Below are 18,718 nucleotides of genomic sequence, written 5' to 3'. Positions count from 1 at the left end.
TGACAATATCCTTCTCCCAACGAACACTGTTAATATTTTACAAACTAATTTGTGCCCTACAGAGTATGCCTTCAGTCTTGTCAGCTTCATGAACATGCAGTGTATCTACAGTAACAAAAAATATTTTTTTTTTTAAGAATTAGTTGGGGGTATAGAATGCCATTAAATATGTACAGGTACAAACTGAAATTAATCTGAAATTAATCATGTAGAGCAATGCAGGTCTGCGGTTCCCTGCTCCTAACTAAATTCTCATTTTTTAAAAAAAACAAAGCCATGCAGCTTGTGAAAAACAAGCCAACATTAAAAATTCAGGAAATGTTTGCCAAATCTGCTGGAGACAGTGTAGACAGCTAAAGGCTGTCAGTGGGGAATATTGTCATAACACTAAGAATAATGTGTTATCTGGTGCCTAACACTGAACACAGTGTAAACAATTAATCATGGGACAAAAACTGCTGAAAATCAATAGGGTTCTGAGTTGCATTTACAGCTTCCACTGATCAAGAAATTTCTCTGCCTTGCTGCTTATGATGAATAAATTGTGTTAACCTTTCTTGACACAATATGTCATTCTCTGAAATGTATGCATCTCACACTGGCATCTGGAAGAGATGCATTTTAGGTGTTGGAAAATGCAAATGCCTGTGGAAGGGTGAGAACAGAGCAGATGCCAGAAGCAGGAGAGGATCGAAAGAAGGTTCAGCAAACTATCAAAGCAGACTCCTTGGTAGGCGTGCCTGCAAAACTGCAGTTCAGTGTTTTGCAGAAGAATAGAGCAGAAGAAACGCATTCCTTGTATAGTCAGTTTACAGCAAGGCCAGGCCTGCTCAATTTGTAGAGACAACGAGGCTGGGAGTGGCTAACCCTTTTTTGCCCTGAGGGTTGGCCAAACATCCAAGGGGCACATGCCAGCAGTGGCCATGGTCAAAGTGTCCATCAGTCAGTCACTTCATGCACACATGCTCCCCAAATATACAGACCATATGCTCCTCACATATACATTCAGCTAGGCATTCCACCCCCTGAAAAGGTAGATCACTTTGCATTATTTTCTGCAAACATTGGCTATCCCTTTTCTTGTAGCAGCCACCATTGCTGCCACCCAGGCATGGGGTGAAGGACATGGGTCTGTTTGTTTTTTGCATGAGACAAAAGAGGAAGCCACCTCTGGTTGGCAGGCAGCAGTGGCAGGCTGAACAAAGATGCTGGTACTCCCATTCATCCTTATAAAGATGAAAGCAAACCTAACCCGTGATGTAAGAAAGTCCAAAGCCAATTAATAGCAATAGAAGGAGCATCCCTGTGTGCTGCGTAATATAAGACCCGCACACCCAGTTACAGTTTTGGTGTAAGCACAGGACCCTGTAAGCATCTGTCCACCTTATCACATAAGTGATCAGGTAAACAACTCCACTACAACTTAAGGAACTGAAGTTGAAAACAGAAATAAACCAATTTTAGTTTAGACTGAAACTTTCTTCAAAGTAGGAAAGATAAGTCTCCAATTAACACTTGCCTTCAGCTGTTTCAGAAATACATTTGTCAGCTTCTGGCAAATTAATTAATCCTGAAGGGGGTGATCTAATGTTCTCACCATTCTTCCTTCTGTCCCTTATTCTTCAGCAAGGACCAAGATTCTTCTGGTATGTCACTGCATTTTAATTGCAAATTGCTGATGTGATGTGTTTAAATGCAATGACCTTCTTGGCTTGATGGAACTATTGTTTAAGACACGTTTTCCTAAGAAAGAGTGGCTGTTTTTGCTATAGAAGCTATTTTAAACATGCTGCTTTAGGAAGTATTGCGTCCCATACCGAACAGATTTATGGAGCAGCAGGTACCACTGATCTGGACTGATGAAGGACGGCATAGGACTAGTTTGCAAAAGTGTATGTTTAACTTCCATTTCTCTGTATTTGATTACAGGACACCTGGTGACTGTCATCTGAATGTATGAACTGATATCTTTTAATAGCACAGTACTTTATGTGATATAGGGACGCAGGTGGCACTGTGGGTTAAACCTAGGACTTGCTGATCAGAAGGTCGGCGGTTCAAATCCCTGCGACGGGGTGAGCTCCCATTGCTCGGTCCCTGCTCCTGCCAACCTAGCAGTTCGAAAGCACGTCAAAGTACAAGTAGATAAATAGGTACCGCTCTGGCAGGAAGGTAAACGGCGTTTACGTGTGCTGCTCTGGTTTGGCAGAAGCAGCTTAGCCATGCTGGCCACATGACCTGGAAGCTGTACGCCGGCTCCCTCGGCCAATAAAGTGAGATGAGCGCTGCAGCCCCAGAGTCGGTCAGGACTGGACCTAATGGTCAGGGGTCCCTTTACCTTTACCTTACTTTATGTTATATAAATATTTTGTCTGTGGGGTTTGAACTGTGATTTTTTTCCCTGAGACTCTGTATAAAAAGTCCATGAAAATGCATTTTAGAAAACCATTCTAGAATCCTTTTCAGGTCAGGGAAACTGCTTCTAAACATAGAGGTTCCCTCTCATGATCAAGACCATTTCTGGGCCAATCTGTGGATTTGCAGACATACTCAAACCATGGCATTCTATTCTTAAGCATAGCATCTTGGTACAAAGCTAACTTGGTTGCCTTAAATAAAAAAATACATTTCTGGAGCAGCAGCTACACGTCTTCTCTGCCATGCTCTGACAAGATTTAATTTCCTTCTTTGCTGAGAAAATGTAACTATTTTGGAAGGTTGAATTGGAGCCATCTCTTCACTGCCAGATAAATTGGATCTACTTGTTGTCAAGCTGCTTTGGGTGCTGATGCACTTGGAGTTAGCACAGCCTCTGTTGGACAGCTGTTGTTGAGAATGCAAATGCTGGGACTTCTCAAGAGTCTTGCAGCAGCTCCCCAAACCGCTTCAGCAAAGTCGAGGGCTTTTACTGCCATAGATGCACAGCAGTGGGATTTTTGCAAAAAGGAGGCATTTAAGTGCAGCTCACAAGTAAGCTGCCTTCAGGACCAGGCTGTTTTGCTTTCGTTCTCTAAATCTGCAGGCTTCTTGTAGTGCATGCTCAAAAAGAAGTGGCGGCTTTATTGTTTAAGGTTTTATTAGTATTCCTGCTGCTCTCTCCTGCAACAGCTGCAGACGACGCATTCAGCAAAGACATCTCTCTAAGCTTCAAAGTGCAGGAGCTGTGCACACAGAAACGACTGAGGCTGTAACTGGCATCAGAGATCAGCAAAGTCAACAGAGACTAAGTGCTGTCCCATTTGACAGCCTCTGTTACCCACTGTGGGGCAAGCACTCGCCTCATTTTAAAGTGATGGTTTAACAGGTAGATTGAATAAGCAACCATAGCTGCTGCAGCATAGTAACAAGAGCAGGAGAAAAGGGGAGTTTAAAGGTAATCTGAAATTTTTCAGAGGAGAGTTTTTGGGAGATGTTTTAGATATTTTCTCCCCACACCCAATTTTGCAAAAAGAAAAATCTGTGCTGTTTTTGTGTGGCAACCACTATTTCTACCTCCCCAGACCAGTGCTCTAGAAGGTTAGGAGAATTATGGGCAGGGTGGGCAGAGTGATGGTCAGGCTGCCTGTCCAGAAATGCTGCTGCCATTTTCATGAGTAGCAACAAAATAAGAACAGGGGGTATAAGCTGTGTTGGTGAGCTCCACTCCCAAGAAACCGTTAAGAGGATTTTGCTCCCCTCCATGTTGAATATTCAATGAAATCTCATTTGCCCAATTTCACCACTCATGAATACAGCAGAGAATTTTCTCTTGGCTCTTTTCACTTAAAGTTAACCATGGATGGGGAACTTGTGAACTTCCTGATGTTCTTGAACTCCACCATTCCTGTTGGCCTTTCTGAAGGCACTATTGTTTTGTCCCAACATTTTAACAGCTTCCTATGTATGCCCTTCAAACATCCTTATGCATCAGGGATCGGCCCTGTTCTCTGGTGCTTCTCCTAGACATATCAATGTCCTTATTTTGCTGAGGAGTCTATTTGGGGTGTCCTGTTATAAACTGTACAGTGGTACCTCAGGTTACAGATGCTTCAGGTTACAGACCTGTAACCAGAAATAGCCAGAAATAGTACCTCAGGGTAAGAACTTTACTTCAGGATAAGAACAGAAATTGCACGGTGGCGGCAGCACGAGGCCCCATTAGCTAAAGTAGTACCTCCGGTTAAAAATGGTTTCAGGTTAAGAACGGACCTCCAGAACAAATTCTTAACCCGAGGTACCACTGTATTAGTTTTTGCATAAGTGGACCAGGGTTGCCATTCTTGGTGTTTCCATTCTCATCCCTAGGTCTCCAAAAGTAAAACTTCTGCATGGGGACAGACAGCTTGATTCCAGAGCACATGCACGTGCATGCAGTGCATATACATGAACAGGGCAATCCTATGCCCTCTGATTCTGGAGTAAGGCACACTGAAATCAATGGGATTTACTGCTGAATAAACATGTATGGGATTAAAATATACAGCATCCTTTAGAAGAAAGCATAGTATTCCCTATGCTGCAGGGAAGTTGAGCTTGAAGTGTTGAGCTATAATGTATTATAGACAATTACAGGGTTTTTTTTAGTGTACATAGGTACCTTGGCTTAAGAACAGCCCTGTTAACTAACTATTTGATTTACAAACTCTGCAAAACCAGAAGTAGTCTTAGCGAACTTTACCACAGTTTACAAATGGAAGCTGAAAGGTGGAAGGGCACCAGCGGCAGGAGGCCTCATTAGAGAAAGTGCCCCTCGGTTTAAGAACGGCTTTGGTTTAAGAACGGACTTCCGAAATGGATTAAGTTCGTAAACCGAGGTACCACTGTACCTTTGATCAAAGTGAACAAACAAAAATATGCTTTTAAAAGCATGCAATCACCAAGTCCAGACTGTGGCTGTAGGTTCTTGCTTGGCCATTTAAACACCAAATGACAACATACTGCCTCTCTTCTACTCCTCTCTTCCCCTTCCTTTGTTAAGAGCCTATCCAAATAGTAAGCCTTGCTGTGTGTAAAGAACAGACTATTGCATAGCAAGTGAATATAGTATGTAGAAAATAGCCTTCACCAATGCTCAGAGGTTGGTTCTAGTGAAATCCTGCATAATATGGGGGGGGGGGGAAATAATCTGTGAAATATTGTATGAAGTATAATATGATTATGATAAGCAGAAAATCAAACACCTGGATCGTGGATGAACTGGTAGATATTCGGGTAAGGCAATAGAGCAACATCCTCTTTTGCTGCAGCAATAAAACTGCTAGCATGTCTTGAAAGCTAAGCAGAGTCCAGTATGGTTTCAAATTGGATGGGGAACTGTTTGTTGACATTCCTACATTGCAGGGGGTTGGGAAACATTTCTATTCCTCAATATAAGATACAACTGGTTATGAATGGGTTATTAATGAATCCAGATATTACAACTGGTTACTAAAGCAACTAATTTAATTTGCTTCAATGTTATTTTTTGAATAATAATAATAATAATAATAATAATAATTTATTTATACCCCGCCCATCTGGCTGAGTTTCCCCAGCCACTCTGGGCGGCTCCCAATCAGTGTTAAAAACAGTACAGCATTACATATTAAAAACTTCCCTGAACAGGGCTGCCTTAAGATGTCTTCTGAATGTCAGGTAATTCTTTATCTCTTTGACATCTGATGGGAGGGCGTTCCACAGGGCGGGCGCCACTACCGAGAAGGCCCTCTGTCTGGTTCCCTGTAGCCTCACTTCTCGTAATGAGGGAACCGCCAGAAGGCCCTCGGCGCTGGATCTCAGTGTCCGTGTGTAAAAAGAACACAATATTGTAACAGCTACAAACTGCTTATAAAACAAACCATATTAACTTTTTAAAAAAGAAATGGGTATGAATGTGCTGTAGAGTTGGGCTTATGAAGTTCTACAAAGACTCTCCTCCCTGCAAGAGAGGGGAGTGGTTGTGGGCGGGAGCCCGAGCACCGCCCCTAGCAGGGGGCATTAGCCCCCTGCCATCACCTCACCTGGCTGGCGCCCACGCCCCCCAGCAGGCATCCAACCAGGTGCCTCAGGGGGGCGTGTTCAGCAGCCTTTTGCTGCGGCGGCAGCCTTCGCCCGGCCTCATTCTTCGTCCTCTCACCACGAGTGAGATATCTGGGATATCTGGGCTTTCACATAATGTTCCACCCACCACCGACAATGTCCTTCAGTACCTTTCCCACCTGGATGATTTGGGACGCGCTCCCAAAACCTTAAAGATACATGTAGCTGCAATCAGCTTCTTTTCTAAAGCCACCTTTTCTTCCGACCCGTGTAGTGACTTTCTTATCCGTAGAGCTATTGAAGGTTGGAGCAGGTCACAACCCCCTAGGACCGAGGGCCGCAAGCCAATTTCTTATGGGTTGCTATCTCAAATACGCTTGAAGCTTAGGTCAATTTGCTGGAGCAAGTTTGAGGCCCGCCTCTTTTCCGCGGCGTACGCCATTGCCTTTTTTGGCGCTTTGAGAGTTGGCGAGGTTGTAGTGGAAGCTAGCGCGAGGGGTTCTACGCGCGGCCTTCTTATGGAGGACGTGCAGTTGTCTGAGTCGGCTTTGATGGTCAGGATACGCCAGTCCAAAACAGATCAGGCTGGGAAAGGGGTTCTGGTTAAGCTGACAGCATCGGCGCAACAAGGCCCATGCCCGGTAAAGGACACTAGGCGGTACCTTTACCTTAGACCACCCGGCCCCGGTCCGCTCCTGTTGCACGAGGATGGGTCTCCATTGTTGAGGCACCAGTTCACCAGGGTACTCCGCAAAGCTATTGAGGAGTGTGGCCTATCTCCCCGAGAATATGCGGCGCATTCATTCAGGATCGGTGCTGCAACAACTGCTGCCCACTTGGGCCTGCCCACGGATAGGATAAAGGAAATGGGCCGGTGGAAATCCAATGCGTACAAAAGCTACATACGTTAGAGTGCTCCCCCTGTTGTCCTCTTACTTACCGGTTTTCTCTCTCCTTTCACCCTCAGCTGTGTTCAGGCGACATGTGTGGTTTTGCGGCCACAGTATAGTCCATTGGGCCCGTGTTCGGGCGGCCAGCCGCGGCCTTGCGCCTAACCTTGGTTTACCACCTGGAGTTCGAGTTTCCTGGTTCTCGAGAAGAGGCATGCTCTGGGTCGAGCTTAAGCCGTTGTTGTGGGAGAAAGTAGCCGCGTTCGGCCCTCCCGATATCCTGGTCATCCAATTAGGAGAGAATGACTTGACTAGTAGGAGAAGTGTGGACTTGCTAGCGAGCATGAAAAGTGACTTGGATGCGTTCGCTACTTTATGTCCCGGAACGACAGTGTTCTGGTCTTCTATGCTGAAGAGGACTTTTTGGCGCGGAGCGCGCAGCTGTATGGCCATTGAAAAAACCAGGAAACTCGTAAATCGGGCAGTTGCCCGTTGGGTGCGCTTCATGTATGGCCGAGTCATTTATCACGACCGTATCCGTATCGGCGAGCACGCCTTATACCGGAATGACGGGGTGCATCTATCAGACCTGGGGAACGACATCTGGTTAGATAGCGTCATTAATAGTATCCGGGATTGGTTACAGCCGTGAGGGTATTGGCGGCGAGCCTTGCGGCTCGGGTGGCGGTTAGGCATTGGAATAATGTGTTGTGCTGTGTCGAAGAGCTAGGTGTGGCCATCGCCTATGCCTTCAATCTTTAGGGGTATTCCGTTAAAGGAATCTGGCGGTCGTGTATTCTGTCCGATGCCTGCTTGGCGGGAGGCCATGGCACGACCCTCGGTGACATTAGGGGTGAGCCTATAGTTGGATCGGCATCAACTGGCTCCACCTTCTGGTGAAAAAACCCACTTGTTCAAATCCAATGCCTAAGCCAATACCTTTTCACTGCTGTAATCAATAAAGTTGTGGCCTTTCCTTGCCCATTAACCTTATATCACGTGTCCGTGTGTATTCTTTCCACATTGCGGGGGTCGGGTCCTCGAACCACAAAGACTCTCCTCCCTGCAAGAGAGGGGAGTGGTTGTGGGCGGGAGCCCGAGCACCGCCCCTAGCAGGGGGCATTAGCCCCCTGCCATCACCTCACCTGGCTGGCGACCACGCCCCCCAGCAGGCATCCAACCAGGTGCCTCAGGGGGGCGTGTTCAGCAGCCTTTTGCTGCGGCGGCAGCCTTCGCCCGGCCTCATTCTTCGTCCTCTCACCACGAGTCACCCACCCTCCACTCCCTTTTAGTTAGGGCTTGGGTCACTGGCCTTGCTATGGACCTTAGGTTGGTCGCCCTGGTTGACTAGGGGGCCTGGTAGGAGTTTTTCCATTTGGCATTAGGCCTTTTTGGTTTTTTCGCCTACCTCGTAGCAATCGTCACAACTTTTTGTGGTATTGGTGGGTAGGTTAGGCATTGGAATAATGTGTTGTGCTGTGTCGAAGAGCTAGGTGTGGCCATCGCCTATGCCTTCAATCTTTAGGGGTATTCCGTTAAAGGAATCTGGCGGTCGTGTATTCTGTCCGATGCCTGCTTGGCGGGAGGCCATGGCACGACCCTCGGTGACATTAGGGGTGAGCCTATAGTTGGATCGGCATCAACTGGCTCCACCTTCTGGTGAAAAAACCCACTTGTTCAAATCCAATGCCTAAGCCAATACCTTTTCACTGCTGTAATCAATAAAGTTGTGTGGCTATTCCCTCCCCCCCACAGGTGGAATAAATGAAGACAACGGACACAGAGTTTTAGGTTAATGGGCGAAAAATGGCCACAACTTTATTGATTACAGGAAAGAAGGGTATTGGCTTTAGGCATTGGCCCTAACCGACTATCCGGTCTGACCGGGAAGGGTTAAACACCAACAGGGGGAGCCACCCGAGATGCATATCCCTGGGCGCTCCCCAAGGGGTTACCGCTCGGGGGCGCGCTTTAGGCCCTAGCCTCCGTAGGTTTCGGACGAGGCGTCGCCCCTCGGAGTCCTTTAACGAACTACCCTTCAAGCATTGGGGGAGGTGATGGCGTTCCTCCCCCCCAACCTCATCTGCATGATAATACCCCGGCCAATGCCTACCGCCAAAACCGAGGGAGTTGTGACGATTTGCTACGAGGTAGGCGAAAAAACCAAGTGGCTCACAAAACCAGCCAATTAGCCAAATGGAAAAACTCCTACCAGGCCCCTTGCGGCGACCAGCCGAAGCCCATAGCAAGGTCAGTGGCAAAACCTAAAGGGCGGGTGGGTGGGAAACTGCGACGTCTCCAGGGAAGAAAGGGGGTGAGCCAGGGGCTGCCCTGACCTTAAGTGGCCCTAGGAAGGCCCGCCCCTGCCGCCAGCCAATTGGCTGGCGCCACAGGGTATGCTAATTGGGTGAATCCCTGTCTCCTGCGAGGCTGACGCCAGCCTCGCAGAGTGTGGGCGGGGTCGTGATCCCACAACCCCCCCTCCTCCTGAAGGTCGGAAGGGGCATTGTGGCCTTTCCTTGCCCATTAACCTTATATCACGTGTCCGTGTGTATTCTTTCCACATTGCGGGGGTCGGGTCCTCGAACCACAACCATCTCACAGTGATGTGCTTTTGCAACCTGTCAGAATTTCTTCAGGTGATCAGATGGTACACTTTTGAAATGCATTGGGGACAACTTGGGGATTCAAAAGTTGTCAGAACTGCCAAATAAAGCCATACACACACACACCTTTTAAGATGGACCCAGCAGAAATAAAGGCCTTCTTTTGTAAAGAGTTACTGCTTGGCACATCACAGGAAATTATAGGGCTCCAATTGATTAAAGGTCAAAGGCTGACCTAGGTTACAACCAGACATTTACCAGTGTTTTGCCCAGCAATTGTTCAAGCAGTAGAAGAGGCAGACATGTATTTTACATTCTAAAAGCTCCACACACAAGAGGGAGAAAGAGCGAGAGAGCTCAAAATCTTCACTTATTCATTTGTGCATTGCCATATGGCCACTGACTGGAAGCAATCTGTTCATTATTATTTTTTTATGTTACTCAAAAACTCAGCAAATCATCATGATGATTGCCACCAAAATGCAATAGATGAAAGGCTGTTTTATATCTATATCAGGAAGTTCCATAGGTAACTAAAATTCTAGAAGTCATATTCATTGCTGAATGGTATAAAGAATGCATTTTCTGCCCCCGCCCCCATGCATATATGGAGTGATCTAAGGCTGCAAGCCCAACCATGTCTACTCAGTGGTACGTCCCACTTAATTCAATGGGATTTACTCCTGGGTAAGTGAGGTTAAAGAAGCACCCTAAGTCATGTTGTTATCTTTCACACTAGGTTATCACCACCCCTCACCCCTGCATCATGTGTTTTGAATTACACTCAAATGTAGTTTGTTATAATTTTTGACAATTGCTGTGGTATTACTCTTTCGGAATCAAGAAATTTCTTTGGAGAGATAATTACATTTCCTAATATGTTTTTTGCATGTTAATCTTGTGTTTCTTCAGATGATAGCTGTGAGTAAGGATGGGTGAGCAATTTGTTCTGTTTGCACTTTAATGTGAGCCTATCTAACCTGTCATTCCTGGACCAATATCTGAGCTAAAATGCAGCTACCTTTCAAAATCTGCACATCTGTGGATGTTGTGATGCAAGTTCTCCAACCAAAAAAATGTAAAAGTATGCAGATGATAGAGAAAAGTACCCTCAACAATGTCTTTAGTGGAAACATCTTATCAAAACACATTCTATTGAGGGATATGGCTTGCAAACAATGTGTACACTGTATTAGGAAAAACTGCACACCAAGTTGCATATAAAAACATGCACAAATTTTCATTAAAAACCCCCACAAACTGACATGGATATGGAACTGAATTCAGAAACATGAGAAATGGAGAAAAGCTGAAAACAGCAGATTTATTTATCTTCATCCCTAGGCAAGAGCAGATGATCACAATGAGGAAAAACATTTGTCTTTATTGTTTAGTCACGTTCGACTCTTAGCTATTCAGATTATAGTGAGCATCACAAGGAAGAGCAACTTTGCCAAAAAGGCTCAACAACTTTTGTGTCCAGATTTTCACTTTTTGAAATATGGCAACCCTAATCTTGCACTCTTGATATAGGATGCAAGACAATCAACAGTCTGGAAGGCAGTTTGGGGTGAAATGCCTGCTCCTGTTGCAATGCCCTCGCCTTTGGAATGCGGAGGAGAGTTTGTCAGCAGCATTCTAAGGCAGTTAGAATCCGTTTGATTCACTTGAGGGCGGGCAATGAAAGGTGAGGAGTGAGAGAGAATTTGTGATATAGCAAGTTTACTTGCAGTAGGAAAGGAACAGTTGTTAATGGTGATGCCAAGAAGTGCCACTGCCATCACAGAGATCAGAGCTGCTGAGGATATAAGCATATGAAGCTAGGAGAGGGTTGGAGAGGCTTAAGAGATGATTGAAGTGGCTGCCAGCTGCGATTTCCTATTTGCCAAGGACTAGACCTGGGAATGGGACGCAGGTGGCGCTGTGGGTTAAAGCCTCAGCGCCTAGGACATGCCGATCGAAAGGTCGGCGGTTCGAATCCCTGCGGCGGGGTGCGCTCCTGCTGCTCGGTCCCAGCGCCTGCCAACCTAGCAGTTCGAAAGCACCTCCGGGTGCAAGTAGATAAATAGGGACCGCTTACCAGCGGGAAGGTAAACGGCGTTTCCGTGTGCGGCTCTGGCTCTGGCTCTGGCTCTGGCCAGAGCAGCTTCGTCACGCTGGCCACGTGACCCGGAAGTGTCTCCAGACAGCGCTGGCCCCTGGCCTCTTAAGTGAGATGGGCGCACAACCCCAGAGTCTGTCAAGACTGGCCCGTACGGGCAGGGGTACCTTTACCTTTACCTTTAGACCTGGGAATACTGAACCCTCCTCTTAAGAATCAACATGGCCTTCTTCCAAGGTAAAACCTGCATTTTAGACTAGCTTTTTTTGGGGGGGGTACATTATTGATGCCTGTGGCATGTGGTGACATTTTCCATAGGCGAAAAATTAGGGCCAGAGGTGCCAGTGATTGCTGGGAGGAAACGTATGTGAGCATCATGCCTCCTTCTCAAAGCTGGGCTTTTGGGAAAGTGGCAGAAGAGCTCTTGGGCCCCCTTGGAGAATCATACCTCTCTCCCTACTCTAATTTACTGGGAATCTTTAGGAGACTAGCCTAGTCCCCCTAGTCCACTGACCACAAGCCACTGATCAATGCTGATGATGTAATAGTTTATCAGAAGAACACTTCCACATGAGTTTGGCCAGAGTCTTGAAGAAGTCCTTTCTCTTTCGGGTGGGGATCACATATGGTTTGCTACATATGTTAACCAGCCCTATATGAACACCCCCAGCCTAGCCCTGTGTATTTATAATGACGTGGATTTCAGAGAGTAAGAGACAGAGAGATGGTGAAACAACATCTGTTACTGGTTCAATTCATTGTTAGCTGAGTTATTGTTGTGAATTAGCCACAGCCTAGTGAAGAAAGACTGCAATTATGGCTGATCTATGAAGTGCTTTTTTTTCTAAAAAAAATGTTTAGGTGTAGTCTCATTTTAACTCAAGAAAATCACCATGTTATTGTTCAAAACAGGAAAAATAAATACAGTAAATGGACAAAAGTACAAAGATTCACAAAATGTTTAGGGGTATGCATACCTTTGTGTATCCCCAGAAAAAAGCACTGGATCTATGTATTGTATTTCTAGATTTCAGCATGCTTTATAATGTAATAGAGTATTGCTTAGCTTCAGTCATTCAAAGCACTTTTAGCCCACTCTTCGGTTAAAAAGTCTCCCAGAGCAGCTCACAAAGATGAAAAATAAGACAGTGCATACCCTCAGTCCTACAGTCCAAAAGATGCAACACAAAAAGGAAAAAGGACTTGAAGCGCAGAGGGGAAAGAGCATACTCAGGCAAGTTCTTAGTTACAATATGACACTGCCACTCCCAGAGCAAATGGACTTGCTGTGAACAGAAGCTTCATTCCTTATACTGTATACTTAAATCCTTGTGGTATAGGTGACCAGCAAGACAAGGTTAAACAAATTCATTGCTAAGGTGGAGGAGGGGGAAGTGCTCACTTTATAAAATTAAACTTATAAAGTGATAAGATCTATCTGTACCATTTTCAAAATTAAATATAAAATATTTCATTATACAGTGTGTGTCCATGAAGAATGGGACCTGTTTTGTGAACTTGTCCTGGGTCTGGTGTGTGGCTCGGAAAATGATGAGAGATACAATGTCACCTATTCTCTGTGCAATAATAGATCTGTCGGAGTATGACACATAGAATTAGACTTTCTGCTGTGATTAATCAAGTCCACTCAAAGTAGAAATGCTACCATCTCACACTATTGCATGAAACCGGTAGGATGCAATATATTCATGAAAAAGGCACTTGGAAAACTGCAGTGGAAGCCATTATCTTCTGCACTGTAAGGCATTTTGCCTCTGGAAAATATCTTACTACTGCTACCAACATTTAAATTGAAATTAAGAAGCAAAACTCTGTGTTGACTTGAGTACAACTCTATATAACTTTCTGCAGATTAAGAGAGACGTAAGAACCGATAGTACTTTCCAGATTTGGCTTTCTTTTCAACCTTTTTCCTTCCACTTCTTAAGATATTTCAAAGTTATTTCAATCAGATCAATCAGATCATCATAATAATAAGTGTAATTCTACCAGCCTTTTGGAGAAAGCTTGGATGAATTAGCCATTGATCTTCACTATAAAACACATAGATGGTCACTATGAACCAACTAATTGTTCATCTAAAAAATATGTATTTGTTATTCTTATTCTTAGGGCTTTTTTCAGTTGGAACTCACCAGAACTCAGTTCTGGCACCTCTCAGGTGGGTGCCATTGTCATTCTAAGAGAACAAGGGAGGCTTTTATGGTGAATTCTGACACCTCTTGATGATTAATTCTTTTACATCTGTTTTTATCCTAGGGGCTTAGAGCGTCTTACAAGTTCCTCCCCCCTCTTATTCTCACAACAGTTCTGCAAGCCAAATTATGGGGATAAAGACTGACTGACCCAAGATGTCCTAGTGAGGTTCATAGCTGAATGTGATTTGACCCAGGATGTTTGTTCCCAGTCTTAAGCTGGGCACTCTGATCGCTGCCATATGTGGGAATGGAGATGTACATTTAAAAGTGCCAGCAAACTGCTGTTAGGAAGCTCAAAGGGAAACAATCCATGCCACCTTACTGGCCTCTACTGTCCTGTCTTATGTACACACACATACATGGTAGTCACTTAAAAACAGCATGGTGTCATCGTATCAGGAAAATCCTTGTGTGAAGTTGCAGCTATATACACATATGCTGGCTTCAGCCATAAAGCATCTTTTCCCAAGCATTGCGAAAACTATGAAAATCTTCTCAGAGCATGTGCTACAATGCAGGCTAATGAAAATGTTCACTCAGGTACCACCAGCCCACCTGCTTTCAGGATAAAACTGATTCTGTAATACATGGGAGCCAAACTCCACTGCAGGTTTAGGCATGGTGAAATAGTTTCAGACAATAGTTCGGCTTATTTCTTAGAAAAAGCACATGTGCTCTTGTGGGGATTTGGCAGGAATAAATTTAGAAGAAAAGCTGCTCTATTTAAAACCTGTAGAAAAGAAAAGAGGACAAGAGGATAGACTCAGATAAGCCAAACACAAAACAGGCAGGTGCCAACAATGATCGTCTTTCTTGCGGCCTTCCATAAGGACTCCAGCTGCTATCAACCTCAACCAGCATGGCCTCCAACTCACATCAACCTCAGTCAGGGATGAAGGCAGTTGGAATCCAACAGCATCTGGAGGGCTGCAGGTTGCCCATCCTTGCCTTTACAACTTGTGATGCCTTAAAAAAAACACCCCACAGCTCACTCATCACCCAAAGTGGTTGGTGGGAAGAGGTGGGGTGCACATCTGTCCTCCCTGCAGCTGTGACATTGCTACCACTTAGCAGGAGGGAGGGGTGCAGTGGAGAAGTCAGCAATGTGTGGGCCCACTGGTGGTCAATCTGGAACTCCAGCTGCTGCGCCTGCACAGCACTGATCTACCTACCACCTTGTCCTTCTCGTTTTGCTGCCTGCCTGGGACAGTAAAAACAAGGAGGAGGGGCGACAGATCATGACTGAATGACTGGCTGTGATTACAGATTGTGCAGACCTGCTTTAATGTTTACATCAAGAATGCATTTTAACGAAATGGGGATATCAGAAGCAAGGATACAGAGAGTGATGGTATCAGTACTACAACGTCCTATTGATTAAAATGTCTTATGAGGGCAAGTTGCTATATAAATTCTTTTAAAAGTTCATTGTATTCAGTGAATAACCTACTGAAGCCGAGTTACATGACCCTTATGAGATATAAGCCATTACAGTGGTGCCCCACAAGACGAATGCCTCGCAAGACGAAAAACCCGCTAGACGAAAGGGTTTTCCGTTTTGGAGGCGCTTTGCAAAACGAATTTCCTATGGGCTTGCTTCGCAAGACGAAAAAACCGCTAGACGAAGAGAATCACGGAACGGATTATTTTCGTCTTGCGAGGCAACACTGTATCAGCATAGGGCCTCAAAAAAGATGACACCAGGCTAGACCCATGGCATTTTCTGCCTATTTTCCATCAACCTGACACCCTGCATTTGGACTGTCCCCCCCCCCTCCTTCTCTCAAGCAATCTCTTTCTGTGCTTCAGTGTTCCTTGCAGTCCTGTGCTCACCTGAACCTGGCTGTGCCATTGCCTAGTTAGCACACTCTTCAAGGTGAATTACTAAGCCAAATGACATAATGAACAAGGAAAGTTATTGATTTATGAGCATCTTTGCCAAAGCACTGTGACCTTCCTTCTAAGTTTTATTTTGGAATGTGCCATCAGGAGTGTAAACAGTGGGAAATGGCTGAGGGAAGGGAAGAAAAAGTGCATCAATCTCCATATTGGGGTGTGTGGCCTGTCCTCTCCTCAACAACAGTACTTTCTTTTGCTACTCAGACTCTTGGCTTTCATTTTATATGCAACCAATATAAATAATTATAAAGCTCAGAAAGGTCCAGTTGACTCATTCAGCCTCGAGGAGTAGTGACACCAGTGATAAGGGTATATCAGCATGACAAACTTCTGTTGGTTTTATACCAATCTGTCATGGCTTCCTCGCCGCATGCCCACTTAACTGAAATTTCTGTTGCCAAGGAACTTGGGGTATATGCATTTTGTTGGACAATTTGCAAGGACTTGGCCTTCTTCTGCAATTTCATAATGATTCCATGAGCTGTCAAATGCTCTGTTCCTCCTGTTCGGAATGGAGAGGTAGTGGGACTGCAACTTTCATACTCGTGCATATATTATTGACCCAATGCTAAGCAATTATTGTTTTCAAGGGGAGAAGGCCCCAAATGTGCTTCATTCTCCCATCAATATCAATGGGATTTTAATGGACCTCAATGGCATTCAAAATAAATTGCTGTAGATATGCTGCATGAAAATGACTCATTACATGAATTGAGTCTTCACTGTTTGGTTTGCTGGAATGTTAACAATGTTGTTGTGAACACTCTGAATTTTTTTTATTAAGGAGACCATTTGGCCATAAAGCATTCACTAAAATAAATTGTATTTTCACCCAAGGTTTATAAATATACATATTTGCATACAGTACTTTTCTTCTGGAAAAAAGGTACTGGTACTACGTATCCTTGAGTACCCCCCCAGGAAAGAAAAGCACTGCTTGAATAAATAAATATGTGAAAATGCAATAAAACTCAGAGCATCACCTTTATCACATGGTCAAGGGCAGCATTAAAGCCCATTGCTTTCAGAAAAGCAGGAGGACTTTGTCCTTACCATATATATTGAAAAAGCACATTAGCCGCAATCAGGAAAAATAGAAAAAGGGAAGGTATTGCATTTGTCTGAAATTATTTGATATAATTAGTCAACTTAAAACTGAAACTCATACATTTCTGTCTTTCATTTTTCTTTTAAAAAACACTGAACATCCACATTGATAGCTTGGCATTTGAATGTGCTTTGATGTTTCCAAGCTTTGAAACATATTTTCAAATTTTTATGCAAATTTCTGCTCCCAATTACATACCCATTAGTTCCTCTACAACATCATCTTAATATTCTCAAAATGATTCTATGCTTCCCTAAGGGTGCAATCCTATAGCAGTTTACCTAGGAGTAAGTCCCAGTTGAACTCAATGGGGCTTGCTTCTGAGTAAGGCTTTCACTGTAAGGCTACCTACAGTCACTCAAAGGCCAGCCACAAGGCTATAGAAAGTTAAAACAGAAAACTGAAAAGGAATCTAGAAAGTAAGTAAACCAAAGTGATATCCTTTATTAAAGCAACATTATAAATTTAGCAAGTTTGCACTATTTCCGACGCTCTGAGCGCATTGCATCTCACCAGCCATGGATTGTGGCTAGGTGCTTCCTGTCACCCACCACCCACTTTTTCAGTCCTTGATGGACCCCATATATGGTTGGTGGGTTGCACTCATCTTGGTAGGTGACAAGCTCTGCACATGTAGTGACTACTGAGTGCAATTAATTTATTCCAAATTCCTTCTGCACTAATATGCCATCTCAGAACATTAAGCAACATTCTCGGAGCATCTGACAGATCAAGATAATTTAAATAGCAAGAAAATGTAACATGTACTGAGTAAGAAGTTTCATGCAAAAAGGAACAAATTGGTAGCTTCAAGCCTAAGGCAAAGTCAAGATCCATTAATAGTTTCACTGCACCAGTTTGTGGGGGAAACATAATTGGCTAGAATGAAGTTCAAATATATCTGATCTTTTACCCATTAAACATTGGATGAGCTTAATTGGTGACTTATGCATGATTTCATGGTTTATCAGACTCAAGGGATAACAGGAATTCTAAATGCTTTGCACATCACCCCAACTTAGCTAATTAGTTTTCAAAACATTTCTAAAAGCAACTAGGACTATCTGCATTTAGAACAAGGCTTTGAAAGAACACGTAAAGTGAATGGGCAAACTTTCTGATGGGTTGCTCAGTCTTTGCTGCACAGAAACTAAATGAAAAAGACATAAGAAGCAATGGAGGAATAATTCCCAGTGAAAGGGCTTGGAATAGCAAGCCTGTACCACATTTCTTTCTTCCTGCAGTGGGTATCATGTTTTTATTTATTTATCTAAAATATTTATATCCTGCCCTTCTGTCTATAAAAAATTCAGGCGCAACTTACAAAAAACTTATCAAGTACAATAAAATTAGGAGAAAGTGTGTTCTCCTTCATGGAGAGCACGTGTTGTGGTGGGGTCTGCTGAGCCACCCCTCTGTTACCAGGCAGGGTCTCTAAAGATGGCCTGGGGCAGTGATTGGTTCACTGGGTTGCTGGGGTAAAAGTTATGTTGCAATTTTGGTGGGAGCGGTAAAATGTTTAAATACTCTGCACGCAGCCTGGAGCTTTCTCTTTGGTGCTTGCAACGGATCACCCGCCCACCCGCCCTTGAGTAAGGGGTTGCTGCATTGACCTTGCTATGCCTGTCATGGGGTCGCCTGCTTTTGGGGCAGGGGCCTGGTAGGAATTTTGTCCATCTGGCTGATTGGCTGGGCCATTTGGTTTTTGCCTACTGCGTAGCAAATCGTCACAACTTGTAAGGTTGCGGTTAGGCACTGGTTATAAATTGGTGGAGGAGGGGTTAGGATAGGCTGGGCCTGCCCCTCCATGGTTGCTGCGGAAAGGGAATTCCGTTAAAGGAATCCTGGGTCTTGCCATCTTTTCGTCCAATCCCTGGAATGGGACTAGGGCCGGCAAG

General features: G+C 44.5%; 1 long non-coding RNA gene across 1 annotated transcript; it reads left to right on the top strand.

The window, feature by feature from the left end:
* The first annotated feature begins 11,791 nt into the window (after window positions 1–11,791).
* Window positions 11,792–15,298, top strand: LOC307215979. The gene is made up of 3 exons (XR_013838836.1): window positions 11,792–11,831; window positions 13,728–13,776; window positions 13,875–15,298. It is a non-coding gene; the product is annotated as an uncharacterized lncRNA (long non-coding RNA).
* Window positions 15,299–18,718: the final 3,420 nt, after the last annotated feature.

The sequence above is a fragment of the Podarcis cretensis genome, assembly GCF_951804945.1.
Source record: "Podarcis cretensis genome assembly, chromosome: 5".
Taxonomy (NCBI): Eukaryota; Metazoa; Chordata; class Lepidosauria; order Squamata; family Lacertidae; genus Podarcis; species Podarcis cretensis.
This window is presented reverse-complemented; position numbering and strand designations above follow the sequence as displayed.